At 41.0% G+C, this 23,276-nt stretch overlaps 1 pseudogene; it reads right to left on the bottom strand.

The window, feature by feature from the left end:
• Positions 1–1,653: 1,653 nt before the first annotated feature.
• LOC128246058 (uncharacterized) overlaps positions 1,654–23,276 on the bottom strand; it is a 47,099-nt pseudogene continuing 25,476 nt past the window's right edge.

The following is a 23,276-nucleotide window of genomic DNA, read 5'->3' as shown; positions in this document are numbered from 1 at the left end:
CATCATCAGGTGTGGGCTGAGTGTGTGCGTGTTATGGACAAAAACAATGTGTACTTGTGATGAGTTGTTGGGAAGAAATTTGACATTTCATCTGTTCTAGCTTACGTCTGTTAAGGGAGCAAAACAGTATTATGTGTTGTAAATATTATGATAGAAATAGTGCTGTAAACTGTATATACAAAGCATTCAGAATAAGTATTTTGTTATCACTTAATGACTTAAATCAAATGTCTGAATTACAAAAAATTGTCATAATTGTTCAGATGTTACAATAGTGACACAAGTATATAATATAACACACCTGTTTCAAAATATTGGCTTTCAAATAAACTTATTGTATTTATTTTAAGAAATGTAATATTCTTTTTTATCAACAATAAAATAAAATTGAAAAATATAGTACATGTATCCCCTTGTCATAATTGTTCAGATGTTATAATAGTAACATAATTATATTATATAACACTCCTGTTTCAAAATATTGGCTTACAAATAAACTTAATGTATTTATTTTAAGAAATGTAATATTCTTTTTTTATCAACAATAAAATAAAATTGACAAATATAGAAACCCCTTGTCTTATAAGCCTAGTACAATGGCTTTACATCATAAAGTCATCAGTGAATACTAAAAGATTTTGTCACAAGGTTTGAAATGAACTGGTAGAGGAAAAGATCTTATCAGTGATATAAAATCAATATAGTAAGGCCAATCTCAGTGGTCCAGAAAAATCAATACTGGCTTATCAAATAAACTACAGACTACATTAGTTTATCAATAGTGCACAGATTGTTCACTAGTAGTTCACTCCTAGTGCACAAGGGTGTAAAGTTTGGTCTTAACAGTACTGTAAATATAAGTATTGAAATTCGACTTCGGACTCCACCCATTTTGAACAGCCCCATTGCATACCATACCCCAATAAAATGCAACATGTCGAATTTTAATCCTTAAAAACTTACTACTACTACTACTATTACTACTACTACTACCTACTACCTACTACCTACTACTACTACTACTACTACTACTGATTATTATTATTATTATTATTATTGTTGAGAAAATATTTATGTATCACCGTTGTTTTTTTTTTACAAAATTTCACATATATAACTCTGAAAAATAAGATGATAAAGCAGCGATTGGTTTTGCCGATTTAACTAATCTGTTTTTTAGCACTACAGATAGTCCATCGCACCCAGAACGGTGGTACGCTGTTTGGAGTAATTTCCCGTGCAGTCCAGTACCGGCCAATACTTTTGCTGCTGATTTTGTCAATGCCTTTGCAATGATATAAATATCATATGTCCGCAGGTAGTTCTTTTTCATTTTTAAGCCTGCTAAGGTTATAATGAGCTTCTTGTAATGGCGTAATCTGCAGCTTCTGTGGTAAGGCGTCAACTGTTTGAAACAGGGCTCCGAGGGCGGCAACATCAGCTTCCGCGTTGTGAGCATTGAAGTCAATTTTCAATACGTTTTGCACGAAAGCAAATAATTTGTAACATTATTGTCCTGGAAAGTTTGATTTGCACAGCGTTAAACTATCCGCAAAACCATGAATATTACACTACAACGCAGGTAGCTATTTATTAATACTCTAGTGTCAAAACCTGCATTGTGGGCTATCAGGACGGGGTTTTTAAATTTCTTCAACCATTCAGAAAACGTAGACAGGCCAAAAAAAGGCATCGTTTCACTCTAGTATTCGTTGACGTGTCGTCGTCCATTGTTAATGCATTCATCTCGAGGCCTTTTCTTTTCAAATCCTGAAGGCATTTCAATGTCAGGAAAGGCTCCATGGCTTTTGAAGAGCCCGTCCAGTTCTTCCCGCATTCGTGCTTCGTTGCTGGAACTTTTCTTCTGATTGCATTCTTGCAAAATCTACAATTTTTTTAGCAACGCCAAAGCTCAAACATTTTTTTAAAGATTTGCCGACAATTGTCACGTGCCCTGATGAAAAGAAGAATATATGCATTAAAGACGTTTACAGAAGTGTATGAATTCAATAATTCGATTCATCAAAATATATTTAAGAATGAATTTGTACTTATACAAATATTTTGCAAAGTATCAAAATATGGACACTCAAGATAATCTAATTTTTCGGTGTACATCTTTATAATTATGGGGAACAGACATGCATGTGCATTACACGACAGGGGCGGTTCCTTGATTCTACGTTAGAGCGGGCGTAAGTTAGGAAGCGTAAACTTTCTACTTGTGTCTCTCCATCAGAAGTGAAAAAATGGTTTAAAGATTTTGCTGGAGTGGATACGACCCTGAATTTCTTAACAATATCTAGTCCGAAATATTGCATTTTGGGCGTACTGTTATTTTGTTCCTTTTATATATTCTATATATTGTAATAAAAGTAAACTCGGACGATGGGGATGTCCTCCTACCATCCCCCACCCCCCTGGGATATGCTAGTGCAGGGTGTATTCCTTAACTCATTTTGAAGGGCATACTGCGCTTGTTGCAAGCTTACAAGATGAAATGTAACTGGAATACTATTTACCGGACAAGCTATTGTTACTGTGGCCAGTTCCTCGTTTCTGCCAGCCGCCATCCGCCGAAACCTCTACCCACTGTTCATCTGTTTCCCTACAATTCAATTATTCTCAACATTTAAGTACAATAAGAAAGATTGTTAAATTATATCCGTACAGTTATGTTTTATACCATTACTTTATAATAGCTCATTTGTAATGTATAACTAGTTACTCAGAATTTCGAATTTCTTCTTTCACTGCACGTGGACATGACTGGGCGGCAACTGCCTCAATGCTCTCGCCGATTTCACGCTCCCTGTACTTGAGTGTCTTATTATTAACAAGGGGGAGGTTCATGTAGGCAAGAATATTATTCATTTGTTGTTCCCCAACGCCTGCGTTGATCATGGCTGAAAGAATCGAAGCATTTCAAAACATATATACAACCTATTTGGCGTTAATTAGGGATTTTTGAGAGGTGACATTCATTAAGATAATAGTAATATTTATGCATACTGAAAACTGCAGCAAACTGTATTTACATCAAAGCATCGAGTTCCGGTTTTGTGATCACTAGCCTTGTGTCGTTTTCCAGTCGGCACTGTGTTGTCAGCCAGACATGACATGCATTTTATATGAAGAATACTCCCAAGACCGTAGTTTCTGATGTTATGTTCGTAAGCGACAACTGTCCCGCGCACTTGCAGCATTTTTTTCAAGCCGTCTATTAAAATCTTTAACTCAACAACTCGTCTTCTTTCCAAGTTACACTCGCCTATCTTACGAATCTGTACCAGGTTCTGCATCCGTTTTTTGGTGTTTTCTTTAGTAAACTTCCCATTTTTCTTGCGAATAATCATGTCTTCTGCTCAGTTGCATCGATCTTCTGCATTTGTATTTTATATGACGTTGTATCTGGTTTTATTGAGCACGTGCACGGTTTCGACAAAAATGCGCACTTGCTAACACAGATTGCACGTATATGACTTTAGATCAGAAGGTCCCGGGTTCACTCGGAGCATCATTTATTGAGAGTACTGGTTATCATCCAGGAATGTTAAATGGTTATGATCTCATGTACATGATATATATCTTAAAAAAGTTATGTAACATTTTTATGTATAGGTGATGATCGCAAATTATAATAAATCTTACCTTTACCAAAACGCATGCACGTGAATGTGCATAATCGCAATCATTCATGCAACATATAAAATTAAGAAATCATTAATGCAAATCTATCAAAAAAACATTTTGTTTAAGAAAATCATATTTCCGTTTCATTTGCTAATTTCTTTCTTGGTTATTGGACAACATACCGCCCTTTTTGCATTCAATTTTCAAAATATCAAAAGTTAACGCCAGCATTACAACAACGTACATCAAAACAACGTTGACGTCAGCAACGTTAAAGCAAACGTTTCTGAACGCATTGTTTTAAATTGGTTGCTTAATTAGAGCAAAAACACATATATTTTATTACATAACACGAAAGGCTGAATATCAGGCTATAAAATGATAGAAAAAAATATAGGAAGTGCCGTGCATTTAAGGAAGTTATTTTCACTTCAAGGCCAGTCGTTGAACGTAAATATACGTGCACAATTATCTAATGACACTTAGCTTTTCTTCTGCACATTAAATAATTTGCACATTTGTTGAAAATGCATATTGTATTAGTTATATAACTGTATTAAGGCATTTTTACAGCAATTTCCATAAATTTATAAACACAAACGGCTGATCACAACGCAAGACGTATCAAAAACGTAAAAAAGGGGTATCGTGTTAGGTAGCGTCTTTTTGCACTAACCGACAACGCTGACATAAGTCATTTTGGCAAAAATGAGGAAAACATGCCTGACACATCATTCTGGCCAAATTTGAAAGAATTTGAAAGATATTTTATTTTGAACGTCAATTTTGACGGAGCAACGTACCCCATCATCTTAATACAATACGTATTGAAAAAGAAAAGTTATAGGGGTTAGATTATTTGATACTGCGCAAAAACGAAGTCGGTAAGGTACCCTTTTCTTGATATCAGGCGATTTGTAATAAAACATTGAATACATGTATTTAAAAAATCAAAATTAAACGTGCAATTTTCTAAAAATAAAATAAAGAAAGGCGCACTTTTTTAAGCGAAACACGACGCCGTTTTTCCCGCGAAAAATGACGTTTAAGACGAATTTAAAATAAAAAACGTAAATCAAGAGAAAGAATAATATATGTGCGTGAACGTTTTCATAAGACGTACATGAGGTTGAAATTTCATAGCGGTAAACGAAGAATTGATGAAAATATCGGTTATTGTAGCTGGAACGCAAAAATATGACAGACGTCTCAAAATTGACGTCAGTGGTATATTTGAAGAGTCGTAGTTTCAAAACTGTTTCGAATATTGAAAATGTAAAAACAGTCCCTAACTTTGCATATATATGCTCTTCTATTCGTAAACCAATTTTCAGACAGTAACTCGAAAGTTCGTTCATAGTCGCGTTCCACCTTAATCAAAATATTTACAAACTTTGAATTACTAATAAAAAAAGATGCTCTGTTGGGGTGGTGTCATCATGGCCGATAATGTATTCACTCCTCTGATACATCTAAATATTAATTTTAATATTAATAGTCACTAATATTTGGTTTTCAATAGTTTTACTGGGATACTCAATACCAAATTACTGATTATCAGGCTCAATAGTTTGATCGTTCGTCTGGAAGCTGTCGGTACTTTTTATATCTTTGATCCCATTATTTGGGGAGGATCTTTTAATTGTTATATTTTTATTGTTATAATTTTTAGTTGATTCCTTAAAAAGTAATAGAAACAAGTACACTTTCGATGAAAGTTCATATATTTTAGCCTTTTCCAACCGACAGCTTTACCCTGCCCATGCCAGGTGTCAGGAAGGCTCCGTTTAGTTCCCAAACAATAAATAAAACTATAGGGAAGAAAAATATACACAGGAAATTAGGCATATTAAGGTACTCAAGAGTTCCCAATGAATTAATATAAAGTCATTACTTTATATACAGTATATATACTCATTGCTGCCTTGCATGGCTCAGCATTGTCATAATTTATAAACAGAACATTACCTGTGTGCAATATATAAATTGTATAGTAACTGCATTGTAACCTCCCCTTAGACTATGTTTACAAAAATTGATTCAATAACAATCACCGTGGGAACATTCCAATGGTCACGTGACTTTTATGACCGAATACAGTTGCGGTTTAAATATTATTCATTCAGTAATCTACTTACGTTTTAATACCCGTATAGCACCTTACATACCTGGCTGGTCTAAAAACACTACGGATAACGATAGTTACATTATTGTTCAGCGTGTTATAATAAATACTCGGTATATATAAGCATATAACTTGAGTAAACCTGTATAAATTATACATTTATTCGTAAGTTTACAAACGTTCAATTTTGTTGTTAAATTAAAATTAATGTATAGCATTTACAAAACACACATGTACTAAAATAACACGGACAGGTAACTATATTGAGCAAGTAGGGCGACTTCTGTGTTTTATCGCGCTTAGATTGCCATACCAGAATAATATTAAAATCGCGTTATACTGTAGAAATAACATCGCGGGATTCTTTACAGGGGCGGATTCATGATTCCACATAAGACGGGGCGTTACTTAGGGGCGTAACTTTTTAAATTGCACTCTTTCCTTAAACCGAAATGAATTTGGTTTAAAATGTTGGCAGGGGTGTTTGGGGGTATTCCCCCAATTCTTTTTAACGATTTCTAGTCCGATATGGTGCATTTTAGGCGTAATTAATACGAAAAATTCTCATTTTGAAATAAAAAGTAAACCTTGACGGACTAAGGGAGGGGGCGTTTAATACAATAGAACAGTTAAACTTCCAAGCTGTTTTCAATACGTGCCATTGGAACTGAAACAGACTACATCATTGTCTTAACCTCGGAGTTGAGTCGGTCAACTGAAAGCCAAAGTTAATTTGTTAGCAGAGCTCACAAAAGTTGAAACCGAATAGTTTATTACAGCTTGTGTCCACATATATTTGTTTCCAGTACATTTCACTAGCGTGAAACTAGGGTAACCTTCCTGGATGTTTTTGAAGGAAATTTGCTGATATATACAAGGGCATCTTACCCTCAACTATATCAGTGTGACTTTCATTAATCATCATAGCTAAAATTTACAAAACGTTTCATTTTTCGAAATCGTTTTTTATTTGCGTGTGCGTAGGTGAGTGCGTGGGTGCGTGTGTGTGTGTGTGTGTGTGAGAGTGTCTAAGCACTTCAATGCAAATGCGAATATGTGCTCGTTAATTCTATACTTTATATTGCTTTTCATTTTAAGGTTTATTGAACAATCGTGGAAACATTTCTTTCCATTTATACTTTTGATAGAAATGGGTTATATTTCAATGTTGAAAAGTGCCCCTGATTTTTTTAAATAATTTTCATCAGAACAGTGGTTGGAAGTTGATCAGCGTTACATTTTGATCAGTTATAGGGTCATTTAAAACTTATTTGAAATAAACACCAGGCTGTTGACTGTCCGTAGAGCAAAATCAAAGCGCTTAAAGCGTTGAAAGGCTTTCGACCTGCTAGGTTTTTTGTAGTACAGTCATGTAATTATAAAACAAATTGTCATAAACATCTAAAGATAGTATATGCATACTCATAAATTCGCAAATACTTTTAGATTTTTATGCATTTACTCAAATAAATCAAAACCATGTAGTTTTAGGTACTTGAACTACTCATTTGACATGTGGACTACCCATACAAGATAGTATATGCATACTCATAAATTCCTTCGCAAATACTTTTAGATTTTTATGCATTTACTCAAATAAATCAAAACCATGTAGTTTTAGGTACTTGAAATACTCATTTGACATGTGGACTACCTATACACTTTCCATTCCATTCGGCACAATATGATTTTACTTAACGCTTTACGAGCTCTGATTTAAACTGTAAAAGTGTATAATATGCATTAAGTAATGGTTAAAGATTGTTAGTATGTACTTACACAAGTAAATGGTTTAATGCGACACAGTCACATAACCATGAATTTTGTGTAAACACAACAATCTTAAAAAAGTCAAGTAAGAGCCAATTAAGGTTATCTAAAACATAGAAAATATACTTATGAATGAACACACTCACCAAAAGAACTGAGTATATGATAAAATGAAATATTATAATTTCATTTAAAATATTTTGGTTTGATTTCTTAAGTCAAATTACCACTTAATTGCCTTATCAATACGATCCATGTTTTTTTTCGGGTTTTAACGAGTGTTCCGGGTTAATATCCGGGGAATAAACCTGTCCAATTTCGATGACCCAGATTCTATTTTTAACAGATAGTGCATGTATCTAGTTCCCCGGTTGCGGCAAAGGTCTAAACAAAGATATATACATGTATTTATTTTGATTTAGTATGCGTTCATTTTGAAACTATTTGCGTATTCTGCTTTTTATATTGCCTTTTCTAATTCTCGATATGAGAATAATGGCGTTTTCTATGATTTAATTTGCGCAATTACGCAAAAACGCAGTTTATTAGCACTACATTAATCGCTTAACATATTTGAATACTCCTTACAGCGCTATTTTTAGCAAGCTACTTAATATACAGAACGCAGTCCGTAGCTATTTGAGCTGATTAGTAATTAGGTAATTTAGATGTAAATGTTATTGTAAATTAGCAGTTCTAACAGCGCTGAGTTTGATACGCATTAGTTCGTCAAAAGGTGAAAAAAAGTTATGATGATCTGCCGATGATAAATTCCGAGATTTGTAATATAAGACTGCAGGCCTAGCGGCATACAGCCTAAAAAACAACAGGAAAAACAGCGACTTGTGTAATGTTACTGGCTGGCTTCTTTACACGCAATGCAGAGCCCGAGTTCGATTCTACAAAGATCGGTTTTTAATCACGGATTTTAGTTGTAAAGTAAGTACACCGACCTATGATTGACAGAAGGTACCCCGTTTTCAGAGGCAAAAAGGTCTTTTTACGTATAATACCAAAGTGCCATCGGTGTGAGACCATTTTTATGAGCGGGGGATGGAAACCTTGTTTTCTGGATTGATTGCAATACTTGCGTGTTAACGAACGACAAAAGATTTGAAATAAGAATGATTACCAAAATAAGGAACACTAGATATTCACGAAGTAAGCCTTCCAAACATATATATATATATATATATATATATATATATAACCCCTTTGTCTAGAATGGTGATAGTTTCGGAGTGAGAGGTGATGTTCGTATGTGCTCCGAAAATACCCATCGCAAACTTACAATTGGGACATAATATCAAAATTAGCTCGTAATAAATGATATTAAATTATCCGCATTAATTACGCATTTGATAATGCATGTGTACGAGTAATGTCTTTTTCAACGTTGAGAAATGACTCGATACAGCCTGTATGTGTATTTATTATTGTTTATTTTCATTGCCCATAAACGTTGACAAATAGTATTATAATATGTATGTGTTGTGACGATGTACTATGTGCAAGTCAATAAACTGTCTGTCTGTCTGTCTGTCTGTCTGTCTGTCTGTCTGTCTGTCTGTCTGTCTGTTCAGTATCTGTCTTGATTTGATTCTTAAAAAATGCGTGATATAAACAACCAACATGTATAGGTAATGTATTTAATTAATATGACCACAGGATTGACCAAGTTTGATTTTGATTACCGACCTTGATCAGTTTTAAAGGAGGTAAAACTTTCATGCGAAGGGTCATATTGATTAAAGGTCATTATTTAATGAATAAACCATTTAACGGTCGGGGTCAATTTTCAACGAGGTGGCAAACTTAATTCTTAGCCGGCCTTTAGCCATAATAATTTCCTGTAGAAGCCATTGAAACAACCATGGGTGACAATTCCATACGTTTTTAATTATTCATGAATTAATTGATCACAACGTTCGGTCAAAGATTGAATTACTCACTTCGTCGTAAGCAGCAATTTGCCTTAAGGCCCCGTCGTACATTCTTTGTGACACAGATAAGGTGCACACACTGTGTTTAGTATTCGCAACATTAGCACGGCATGCCATAGGTTCTCGCGCAATAATTCCTCATAACCTAAGTTACTGAAATAACTTGTGATATTGATTGATATCAAAGGTTTCACGCGCCGTTTTCACAATAATTCACCATAACCTTGGTTGATATCATAGGTTTCTCGCGCAGTTTTCACAATGATTTCCCATAACCTAGGTTATCAGCTAAAAACTGGGGATATCACAGGTTTTATGAATTATTGTTGAACCGACATGCCATACAATTTAATTGCTTCGTTGTTGCTCTCTGCCAAAACAAACTGCTTTGACCGAATACAATGCGTGATCGTAATTAAGATAACCCCTTGATGCCTCTGCTCCCGGATGAAAATGAGAATAAGCAGCAGCTCACCTTAACACAAAAGGGACTTTAAATAAAGCCTACTGAGAAGTTACATAATTGGTATTTATGTTCATCAATTTGAAACGATTACCTTGAATGATCCGTGAAAAAATAGTACACTTTTTCAGTAGGTGGGGACAACTATGCGTTTCCATAGTTTTTACATCGCAGAAGATAGAGTTTTGATTTATTTCCATCTTATTTAAATCAGAAGGAATGCCATGATTAATGCATATACAAAGGGTATATAAGTGGGTTAACCTACTTTCCCCTTGCATACCAAAACCTCCTTCATTTTCTCCCGTATTCTGCATATAACAATTATATTCTGTAAGTCTAAATACCAAATCATGCCAAATCTTAGGTTTCGGTGTATCATGTGTCATGTCAAAATATCCGCTAAGTTAAAATCTGCTTTTGTGCTTTTTAAAACCACATTATGATATATTTAATGTTATTTGATACCGATACCATATATAGACTATTTGCATGTCTTAACTGGTCTAAAGAATTACTCCAATTTATAATACTCGTATCAGTTTCTAGTTGCACACCTGTAATTTCTTAAAAGGAAACCAAACTTATTCATGGTCGTGTAATCAGATGAAGAAAGTCAGTCCTTTGTATCGTCTTATATAAAGAACAGACTTCTTGTTTCACCGTCAACCGCCTGCGTCCTTGTAATATGGGGCATCCTTGTGTTTCACCGTCAACAGCCCGCGTCCTTGTAATACGGGGCATCCTTGTGTCTCACCGTCAACAGCCCGCGTCCATGTAATATGGGGCATCCTTATGTCTCACCGTCAGCAGCCCGCGTCCTTGTAATATGGGGCATCCTTTTGTCTCACCGTCAGCAGCCCGCGTCCTTGTAATATGGGGCATCCTTGTGTCTCACCGTCAGCAGCCCGCGTCCTTTTAATATGGGGCATCCTTTTGTATCACCGTCAACAGCCCGCGTCCTTGTAATATGGGGCATCCTTTTGTCTAACCGTCAGCAGCCCGCGTCCTTGTAATATGGGGCATCCTTGTGTCTCACCGTCAGCAGCCCGCGTCCTTGTAATATGGGGCATCATTTTGTCTTACCGTCAGCAGCCCGCGTCCTTGTAGTATTGGGCATTCTTGTGTCTCACCGTCAACAGCCCGCGTCCTTGTAACATAGGGCATCCTTGTGTTTCACCGTCAACAGCACGCGTCTTCGTAATATGGGGCATCCTTGTGTCTCACCATCAACAGCCCGCGTCCTTGTAATATGGGGCATCCTTTTGTTTCACCGTCAACAGCCCGCGTCCTTGTAATATTGGGCATCTTTGTGTATCACCGTCTACAGCCCGCGTCCTTGTAATATTGGGCATCCTTGTGTCTCACCGTCAACAGCCCGAGTCCTTGTAATATGGGGCATCCTTGTGTCTCACCGTGAACAGCCCGCGTCCTTGAAATATGGGGCATCCTTGTGTCTCACCGTCAACAGCCCGCGTCCATGTAATATCGGACATCCTTGTGTCTCACCGTCAACCAAACGCGTCCTTGTAATATGGGGCATCCTTGTGTCTCACCGTCAGCAGCCCGCGTCCTTGTAATATGGGGCGTCCTTGTGTCTCACCGTCAACAGCCCGCGTCCTTGTAATATGGGGCATCCTTGTGTCTCACCGTCAACAGCCCGCGTCCTTTTAATATGGGGCATCCTTGTGTTTCACCTTTTGTTTCACCGTCAACAGCCCGCGTCCTTGTAATATTGGGCATCCTTTTGTTTCACCATTTGTCTCACCGTCAACAGCCCGCGTCCTTGTAATATGGGGCATCCATGTGTCTCACCGTCAACAGCCCGCGTCCTTGTAATATGGGGCATGCTTTTGCCTCACCGTCAACAGCACGCGTCCTTATAATATGGGGCATCCTTGTGTCTCACCGTCAACAGCCCGCGTCCTTATAATATGGGGCATCCATGTGTCTCACCGTCAACAGCCCGCGTCCTTGTAATATGGGGCATCCTTGTGTCTCACCGTCAACAGCCCGCGTCCTTGTAATATGGGGCATCCATGTGTCTCACCGTCAACAGCCCGCGTCCTTGTAATATGGGGCATGCTTTTGCCTCACCGTCAACAGCACGCGTCCTTATAATATGGGGCATCCTTGTGTCTCACCGTCAACATCCCGCGTCCTTGTAATATGGGGCATCCTTGTGTCTCACCGTCAACAGCCCGCGTCCTTGTAATATGGGGCATCATTGTGTCTCACCGTCAACAGCCCGCGTCCTTGTAATATGGGGCATCCTTGTGTCTCACCGTCAACAGCCCGCGTCCTTGTAATATGGGGCATCCTTGTGTCTCACCGTCAACAGCCCGCGTCCTTGTAATATGGGGCATCATTGTGTCTCACCGTCAACAGTCCGCGTCCTTGTAATATGGGGCATCCTTGTGTCTCACCGTCAACAGTCCGCGTCCTTGTAATATGGGGCATCATTGTGTCTCACCGTCAACAGTCCGCGTCCTTGTAATATGGGGCATCATTGTGTCTCACCGTCAACAGTCCGCGTCCTTGTAATATGGGGCATCATTGTGTCTCACCGTCAACAGTCCGCGTCCTTGTAATATGGGACATCCTTGTGTCTCACCGTCAACATCCCGCGTCCTTGTAATATGGGGCGTCCTTGTATCTCACCGTCAACAGCCCGCGTCCTTGTAATATGGGACATCCTTGTGTCTCACCGTCAACAGTCCGCGTCCTTGTAATATGGGACATCATTGTGTCTCACCGTCAACAGCCCGCGTCCTTGTAATATGGGGCATCCTTGTGTCTCACCGTCAACAGTCCGCGTCCTTGTAATATGGGGCATCATTGTGTCTCACCGTCAACAGTCCGCGTCCTTGTAATATGGGGCATCCTTGTGTCTCACCGTCAACAGCCCGCGTCCTTGTAATATGGGGCATCCTTGTGTCTCACCGTCAATAGCCCGCGTCCTTGTAATATGGGGCATCCTTGTGTCTCACCGTCAACAGTCCGCGTCCTTATAATATGGAGCATCCTTGTGTCTCTCCGTCAACAGTCCGCGTCCTTGTAATATGGGGCATCCTTGTGTCTCACCGTCAATAGCCCGCGTCCTTGTAATATGGGGCATCCTTGTGTCTCACCGTCAACAGCCCGCGTCCTTGTAATATGGGGCATCCTTGTGTATCACCGTCAACAGCCCGCGTCCTTGTAATATGGGGCATCATTGTGTCTCACCGTCAACAGCCCGCGTCCTTGTAATATGGGGCATCCTTGTGTATCACCGTCAACAGCCCGCGTCCTTGTAATATGGGGCATCATTGTGTCTCACTGTCAACAGTCCGCGTCCTTGTAATATGGGACATCCTTGTGTCTCACCGTCAACAGCCCGCGTCCTTGTAATATGGGGCATCATTGTGTCTCACTGTCAACAGTCCGCGTCCTTGTAATATGGGGCATCATTGTGTCTCACTGTCAACAGCCCGCGTCCTTGTAATATGGGGCATCATTGTGTCTCACTGTCAACAGCCCGCGTCCTTGTAATATGGGGCATCATTGTGTCTCACTGTCAACAGCCCGCGTCCTTGTAATATGGGGCATCATTGTGTCTCACTGTCAACAGCCCGCGTCCTTGTAATATGGGGCATCATTGTGTCTCACTGTCAACAGCCCGCGTCCTTGTAATATGGGGCATCCTTGTGTCTCACTGTCAACAGTCCGCGTCCTTGTAATATGGGGCATCCTTGTGTCTCACCGTCAACAGCCCGCGTCCATGTAATATCGGGCATCCTTGTGTCTCACCGTCAACCAAACGCGTCCTTGTAATATGGGGCATCCTTGTGTCTCACCGTCAGCAGCCCGCATCCTTGTAATATGGGGCGTCCTTGTGTCTCACCGTCAACAGCCCGCGTCCTTGTAATATGGGGCATCCTTGTGTCTCACCGTCAACAGCCCGCGTCCTTTTAATATGGGGCATCCTTGTGTTTCACCTTTTGTTTCACCGTCAACAGCCCGCGTCCTTGTAATATTGGGCATCCTTTTGTTTCACCATTTGTCTCACCGTCAACAGCCCGCGTCCTTGTAATATGGGGCATCCATGTGTCTCACCGTCAACAGCCCGCGTCCTTGTAATATGGGGCATGCTTTTGCCTCACCGTCAACAGCACGCGTCCTTATAATATGGGGCATCCTTGTGTCTCACCGTCAACAGCCCGCGTCCTTGTAATATGGGGCATCCATGTGTCTCACCGTCAACAGCCCGCGTCCTTGTAATATGGGGCATCCTTGTGTCTCACCGTCAACAGCCCGCGTCCTTGTAATATGGGGCATCCATGTGTCTCACCGTCAACAGCCCGCGTCCTTGTAATATGGGGCATGCTTTTGCCTCACCGTCAACAGCACGCGTCCTTATAATATGGGGCATCCTTGTGTCTCACCGTCAACATCCCGCGTCCTTGTAATATGGGGCATCCTTGTGTCTCACCGTCAACAGCCCGCGTCCTTGTAATATGGGGCATCATTGTGTCTCACCGTCAACAGCCCGCGTCCTTGTAATATGGGGCATCCTTGTGTCTCACCGTCAACAGTCCGCGTCCTTGTAATATGGGGCATCATTGTGTCTCACCGTCAACAGTCCGCGTCCTTGTAATATGGGACATCCTTGTGTCTCACCGTCAACATCCCGCGTCCTTGTAATATGGGGCGTCCTTGTATCTCACCGTCAACAGCCCGCGTCCTTGTAATATGGGACATCCTTGTGTCTCACCGTCAACAGTCCGCGTCCTTGTAATATGGGACATCATTGTGTCTCACCGTCAACAGCCCGCGTCCTTGTAATATGGGGCATCCTTGTGTCTCACCGTCAACAGTCCGCGTCCTTGTAATATGGGGCATCATTGTGTCTCACCGTCAACAGTCCGCGTCCTTGTAATATGGGGCATCCTTGTGTCTCCCCGTCAACAGCCCGCGTCCTTGTAATATGGGGCATCCTTGTGTCTCACCGTCAATAGCCCGCGTCCTTGTAATATGGGGCATCCTTGTGTCTCACCGTCAACAGTCCGCGTCCTTATAATATGGAGCATCCTTGTGTCTCTCCGTCAACAGTCCGCGTCCTTGTAATATGGGGCATCCTTGTGTCTCACCGTCAATAGCCCGCGTCCTTGTAATATGGGGCATCCTTGTGTCTCACCGTCAACAGCCCGCGTCCTTGTAATATGTGGCATCCTTGTGTATCACCGTCAACAGCCCGCGTCCTTGTAATATGGGGCATCATTGTGTCTCACCGTCAACAGCCCGCGTCCTTGTAATATGGGGCATCCTTGTGTCTCACCGTCAACAGCCCGCGTCCTTGTAATATGGGGCATCATTGTGTCTCACTGTCAACAGTCCGCGTCCTTGTAATATGGGACATCCTTGTGTCTCACCGTCAACAGCCCGCGTCCTTGTAATATGGGGCATCATTGTGTCTCACTGTCAACAGTCCGCGTCCTTGTAATATGGGGCATCATTGTGTCTCACTGTCAACAGCCCGCGTCCTTGTAATATGGGGCATCATTGTGTCTCACTGTCAACAGCCCGCGTCCTTGTAATATGGGGCATCCTTGTGTCTCACTGTCAACAGCCCGCGTCCTTGTAATATGGGGCATCATTGTGTCTCACTGTCAACAGCCCGCGTCCTTGTAATATGGGGCATCCTTGTGTCTCACTGTCAACAGTCCGCGTCCTTGTAATATGGGGCATCCTTGTGTCTCACCGTCAACAGTCCGCGTCCTTGTAATATGGGGCATCATTGTGTATCACCGTCAACAGCCCGCGTCCTTGTAATATGGGGCATCATTGTGTCTCACTGTCAACAGCCCGCGTCCTTGTAATATGGGGCATCATTGTGTCTCACTGTCAACAGCCCGCGTCCTTGTAATATGGGGCATCATTGTGTCTCACTGTCAACAGCCCGCGTCCTTGTAATATGGGGCATCCTTGTGTCTCACTGTCAACAGTCCGCGTCCTTGTAATATGGGGCATCCTTGTGTCTCACCGTCAACAGTCCGCGTCCTTGTAATATGGGGCATCATTGTGTATCACCGTCAACAGCCCGCGTCCTTGTAATATGGGGCATCATTGTGTCTCACTGTCAACAGCCCGTGTCCTTGTAATATGGGGCATCCTTGTGTCTCACTGTCAACAGCCCGCGTCCTTGTAATATGGGGCATCATTGTGTCTCACTGTCAACAGCCCGCGTCCTTGTAATATGGGGCATCCTTGTGTCTCACTGTCAACAGTCCGCGTCCTTGTAATATGGGGCATCCTTGTGTCTCACCGTCAACAGTCCGCGTCCTTGTAATATGGGGCATCATTGTGTCTCACTGTCAACAGTCCGCGTCCTTGTAATATGGGGCATCCTTGTGTCTCACCGTCAACAGCCCGCGTCCTTGTAATATGGGGCATCATTGTGTCTCACTGTCAACAGCCCGCGTCCTTGTAATATGGGGCATCATTGTGTCTCACTGTCAACAGTCCGCGTCCTTGTAATATGGGGCATCCTTGTGTCTCACTGTCAACAGCCCGCGTCCTTGTAATATGGGGCATCCTTGTGTCTCACTGTCAACAGCCCGCGTCCTTGTAATATGGGGCATCATTGTGTCTCACTGTCAACAGCCCGCGTCCTTGTAATATGGGGCATCATTGTGTCTCACTGTCAACAGCCCGCGTCCTTGTAATATGGGGCATCCTTGTGTCTCACTGTTTACAGCCCGCGTCCTTGTAATATGGGGCATCATTGTGTCTCACTGTCAACAGTCCGCGTCCTTGTAATATGGGGCATCCTTGTGTCTCACTGTCAACAGTCCGCGTCCTTGTAATATGGGGCATCATTGTGTCTCACTGTCAACAGTCCGCGTCCTTGTAATATGGGGCATCATTGTGTCTCACCGTCAACAGCCCGCGTCCTTGTAATATGGGGCATCCTTGTGTATCACCGTCAACAGCCCGCGTCCTTGTAATATGGGACATCCTTGTGTCTCACCGTCAACAGTCCGCGTCCTTGTAATATGGGGCATCATTGTGTCTCACCGTCAACAGTCCGCGTCCTTGTAATATGGGGCATCCTTGTGTATCACCGTCAACAGCCCGCGTCCTTGTAATATGGGGCATCATTGTGTCTCACCGTCAACAGCCCGCGTCCTTGTAATATGGGACATCATTGTGTCTCACTGTCAACAGTCCGCGTCCTTGTAATATGGGGCATCATTGTGTATCACCGTCAACAGCCCGCGTCCTTGTAATATGGGGCATCCTTTTGTCTAACCGTCAACAGCCCGCGTCCTTGTAATATGGGGCATCCTTGTGTCTCACCGTCAACAGCCCGCGTCCTTGTAATATGGGGCATCATTGTGTCTCACTGTCAACAGTCCGCGTCCTTGTAATATGGGACATCCTTGTGTCTCACCGTCAACAGCCCGCGTCCTTGTAATATGGGGCATCCTTGTGTCTCACCGTCAACAGCCCGCGTCCTTGTAATATGGGGCATCCTTGTGTCTCACCGTCAACAGCCCGCGTCCTTGTAATATGGGGCATCCTTGTGTCTCACCGTCAACAGCCCGCGTCCTTGTAATATGGGGCATCATTGTGTCTCACCGTCAATAGCCCGCGTCCTTGTAATATGGGGCATCCTTGTGCCTCACCGTCAACATCCCGCGTCCTTGTAATATGGGGCATCCTTGTGCCTCACCGTCAACAGCACGCGTCCTTATAATATGGGGCATCCTTGTGCCTCACCGTCAACAGCACGCGTCCTTGTAATATGGGGCATCCTTGTGTCTCACCGTCAACATCCCGCGTCCTTGTAATATGGGGCGTCCTTGTATCTCACCGTCAACAGCCCGCGTCCTTGTAATATGGGGCGTCCTTGTATCTCACCGTCAACAGCCCGCGTCCTTGTAATATGGGGCATCCTTGTGTCTCACCGTCAACAGCACGCGTCCTTATAATATGGGGCGTCCTTGTATCCCACCGTCAACAGCACGCGTCCTTATAATATGGGGCATCCTTGTGCCTCACCGTCAACAGCACGCGTCCTTATAATATGGGGCGTCCTTGTATCTCACCGTCAACAGCACGCGTCCTTATAATATGGGGCATCCTTGTGTCTCACCGTCAACAGCCCGCGTCCTTGTAATATGGGGCATCCTTGTGTCTCACCGTCAACAGCACGCGTCCTTGTAATATGGGGCATCCTTGTGTCTCACCGTCAACAGCCCGCGTCCTTGTAATATGGGGCATCCTTGTTTCTCACCGTCAACAGCCCGCGTCCATGTAATATGGGGCATCCTTGTGTCTCACCGTCAACAGCCCGCGTCCATGTAATATGGGGTATCCTTGTGTCTCACCGTCAACAGCCCGCGTCCATGTAATATGGGGCATCCTTGTGTCTCACCGTCAACAGCCCGCGTCCATGTAATATGGGGCATCCTTGTGTCTCACCGTCAACAGCCCGCGTCCATGTAATATGGGGTATCCTTGTGTCTCACCGTCAACAGCCCGCGTCCTTGTAATATTGGGCATCCTTGTTTCTCACCGTCAACAGCCCGCGTCCTTGTAATATGGGGCATCCTTGTGTCTCACCGTCAACAGCCCGCGTCCTTGTAATATGGGGCATCCTTGTGTCTCACCGTCAACAGCCCGCGTCCTTGTAATATGGGGCATCATTGTGTCTCACCGTCAACAGCCCGCGTCCTTGTAATATGGGGCATCCTTGTGTCGATTTGTTTTTCAAAGTATGTAAATTAAAAAAAGAGTTCAAGTGTTCTGGAAAAAGTTAAATTAAATGAATATGTCGATGATGATCTCCAAATATTTCGGTTTCTTCCGCTATATTATCATTCATAAAAAACTGACTTCAAATCGTAATTGAATAAATGTCAATCTATACAGTAGCTTACGCCTCGGACCATATACACCTTCGTTGGCTGACTGGCCGGTTCTTATAATGTCATATGGCCCTCAGTGGACTGGTGTGTTATATTTCTTAAAAAAATACCTGAAAGCACCTTTCCAGACTAATAATAGCCAAAGTGTTCTTTGGAGCGGATCCTTATTACCATTTACTAATAAAAAGTTCGGTTCTTGAGGTTGTGGCGCACGTCCTAAGGTGCGCTCCCTAAGTTGCGTCCCTCCTTACACCAAATCCTAGACCCGACCCTGATTTATACATATTAACTGCGTAAATGCAATGTTTGTACAAAAACAAGGTTATTTATTACTGGTTTCATGGAAAGATATTTAATGCAAATTGGTTACTGTGAACGCGCTATGGGTAAGTAATTTGGTAAAACTGTTTTTGTGTGGATTTCATCGAATGCTTAATATTACTCGATGGCTGTTACCTGAGAAGGCGCACCTAGTTTTAACGCGGAGACACATACCTTGCCTGTACAAGGTATCGTCTACAAACTATTTGTTCCCATGGCTGGTTAGGGGTCTTTTAATGCATGTAGAGATCAAGACTATAATAATAAGTATTGTCTAAAGCTACTGGGCAAATGAGCTATATATTTGGCATGTAACATTATGTCGCTGAATATCGTTGAATTTGGTCAAAAAATGCCCATGTTTTCAGGGACGGCAAATTGGCTAACTACAGAAATGATTTGGCCATAGACGGGACGTGCTACTCATGGTAGGCAAAAGGCCTCATAGCAATATCGTGACCGGGTCTATAGTTGTGGCTATCAATACTCATAAGTGAAAGTCAACAGTTTCGTTTGGTTTCTGGGCTGGTTCATTTTTGGCAGAATCGTGATTTAGCAGACTCGCGCGCTCTCAAATCGGTTATTTTTATTTCTAAACAAAACATTGCATATGTTACAATATGATGAAGATGTATACAGTGAAACTGCGTTCCCTCGAACAAGCGGTCGCTCGAGAACCGGCGTTCCCTCGAGGTCGGAGCTTGGTCCCGAACTTTTTTCCATCTATTTTCATATAAAATATACCCACGCTGCCTCGAAACCTAATTATGTCGAGCAGTCGAGCAATATCCTCGGTCCCAAGTACACAAAATCGTGCACAAAACCTTATGGCTCCCTCGAGGTCATAATTTCACACTTTTTCCCGAACGCGTGTTCCAAAATAAGCAAACAATTGCCAGGTGTTAAAATTTTCGCAAGTTGTAAAAATTGCAATGACAGTTAAAAGGCAATTTGATAAGGTGTGAAAACCAAACTGTTAACGCATGACCGATATTAGTTGATATGGGCATTTGAGATGATAATTATGACAGTTAATGACGAGAAGTTAATTGTGAGAAATTTAAATTAGTAATAAAATATGATTAAAACACTATCATATCGATCCAACATCGGGATCTCTAAAAAAAAATTCCTTCTTGTCACTTTGCTTTGCAATATGGCAAATGAGAAAGAACTTACAAATTGTCGAACACCTGAGCAATCTAGTGAAGGACCCACGACTGGGGGGATAGCTAGATCGGGTTCCTTACTTTCAAAATGTCACACCCAAATGAAAGAAAATAATTGTCAAACACCTGAGAAATCTAATGAAGGACCCATTACTTATACCAAGACACCAACACGCCCACTCACGTCCTTTACAGGAAAGAATCGGTGTCTTAGTAAACAGTCTGTTTGACGACTTCAAACTTAAAATACACTGAAAGATATTTCATATCAAACTGGAAAATTGAAAATCGGGTCGCTCGAAACATCGGTTCCCTCGAGGTTTTGTCTCGGTCCCTGGCGACCTCGAGCGATCGCAGTTTTACTGTACTTAGACACCTTCACTTGTTTAATAACAGGTTTGTGGAATCGTCTTGATTAATCCTTATAATAGATTGCCCAGGCGCATATGTAACAAAATAGTAATTTGAAGAACTATTTAAATTAATTACAATTTTACGAGACCCATATATCGTCACCTTAGTGCAAGAACTCAATATCTGCTTCTATATCTATATGCAGTTATTGAGTTATTGCACTTAGGTGACGATATGGCATACACTATAAAGCAGGGTGTAGACGAAATTTTGTTATTATTACAGCTGTTTATCTTTTATTTATACGTTGTATCTAGTGCCTCATAAGAAAGGAGAAATATATTTGTCAGAAGTCGAATCTGTATAGAAGCTGTTTAAATATTAATAAAATGACACTTCACAAAAAGAAAATTATGCACGAAAAACCGGCTTTCATGGAACGCTATTTTAGGAAACACCGTTTCTGCTAAACCATCCCTTCACAGCTTTGACCGATATTTTCAATTTTATGTAACAGCGTTCGTGGAATGCTATTTATAGAGAATACGGTTACCATGTAAATGTATGACACAATGGAATGTTTAACTGCAATACGATATCGAACAGCTGCATACCATTTAAAAAGTATTAAAATGGTTTAATAGGTTGATGTTTATGATACAGTTTCAAACAATCTGTCTGACAATCATGTTAAGTATCAGTTTATTTTGCTATACTTCTTGTCTTAATTTCACCGCAATCGTTAATTCCATACTTCAAATACCTTGTAAGCTTAAAGACGATATGACAATTAGCATGAATTATCACTTATGTTTGTTAAGCTTATGTTCTGACCCCGATTTCTCAACCTGCCCTATTAGTTATTAAAGCTTGAATTTGCAAAAGAAAAACTATTTATCATGATTTTTATTCAGTCATTTTCTCTAGAGATCTCAGAATAGAGACAAATGAACAATGTGTACCAAAACAAACTTAGAGTTATAAGTGCATCGCAAAGCGTTAAGGGACTTTCACAGTGCAAAAGTCGTTTGAAGGACTAAAACATGATATGTTTAATCATATCATTTTTTATTTAGTTTTTAGATTCAATAATCAGCAAACATAATCAAAACATCCGTGTCACACGTGTAAGTGTTACTATTCATTATCTGAGCATTTGTATTTTGACGGAAATGATGTATACAAAATGAAATGTTTGTCAACACTATTCGATCAAATCAAGTATTGTGGCTTTGTTGTGATTGAGGCTATTTTAAGAAATAATTTTGCATTGTTGTAGCCAGGAAATGAATTTAATCCACCATTTTTCATTATTTAATTAACGTATTTCTCATTTGAAAATATATCTTCAAGAACCCACATGACATTGTTGGGTGCATAGTCTAGGGCATTTTGCCACAAAAGCATATTTATATTGTCGACAAAACTTTTCGCATAAATGCAAATGCTTTTTGGTCCAAAATTTTGTAATCTTAGGTCAATTTCTTATTACCCCAAGATATGTCGCAACACCGCAGCAACGGATGTATGCTTTACTTATGCACACAATTTCCCCCAAAACTAAATAAAAGCATGGAGTCTCGAAACGCTTTCATTTTTGGCCTCCCCCACCACCTTAACATTGTGGAATGACCTTAAAGGTAAGTCTCTTTCCAATATCCGGTTTATAGGAAATGTGAACTGCATCACGTGATATTTATGCAATAGGATACATAATATGTGAAACTGCCTGTCACCGGTCACAATGTGTGGCATATATAATCCCTGAAATCAACTGTCATTCGGCAAATTAATGCGAATAGTTTCCGATGAACGCAACATCGGATATGTTCGATCGCGACTCAGTATCACATTGAAAATTATCTTGTTATTGTTTGTAATATGTCAGCAGGCCCCGAAAAAAATGAATCAACAGAAAGTGTAAGCAAGTGTTATTTAAGATATGTTAAATGTATTGTTGTCACTAGTGTTTCATTTTCACGTATTTTGACGAAAATTGAGTCGTTCTACCCCAACTAATACGCAAATGCAATACTTCGCTTGAAGACATTACTGTAACTGAAAATGATCTGATAGGTCATAAAATGTTAACAGTTTCCACCGTGTCATATTCGTTACAATTACTGTTTAACACATCGCTTCGTGACTGCGTGTATCCTGTTTCTTTGAAGTTGGCCAATGTTACTCCTCTTTTTTAAAAAGGGTGATAGATCTCTTCCGTCCAATTACCGACCAATTTCGGTATTAGCTGTGTAGGCACGATCATAGTGGAACGTATTGTCTTTAAATATGTTTACAATCATCTACATGCCAAAAGTCTTATTTATAAATTACAATCTTGGTTTTTGCGGTTTTTCAGTTAATTGACATATACAATCAAATATGTAAGGCATATGATGAAAAGAAATCTACATGCATGGTCTTATATGACATTTCCAAAGCTTTTTACAGAGTCAGGTCTTATTTTTAAAATACAAGAGTTATTGTTGGACAAACGTTTTCTGAAGTTCGCAATGTCAATGCTTGTGTACCTCAAGGGTCTGTACTTGGTCTGTTGTTTTCTAATTTATGTTAACAATATTACCG

This window comes from Mya arenaria, chromosome 9, assembly GCF_026914265.1.
Source record: "Mya arenaria isolate MELC-2E11 chromosome 9, ASM2691426v1".
NCBI classification, from domain to species: Eukaryota; Metazoa; Mollusca; class Bivalvia; order Myida; family Myidae; genus Mya; species Mya arenaria.
The sequence above is the reverse complement of the archived record's forward strand: the minus strand, read 5'-3'. Positions and strand labels throughout refer to the sequence as shown.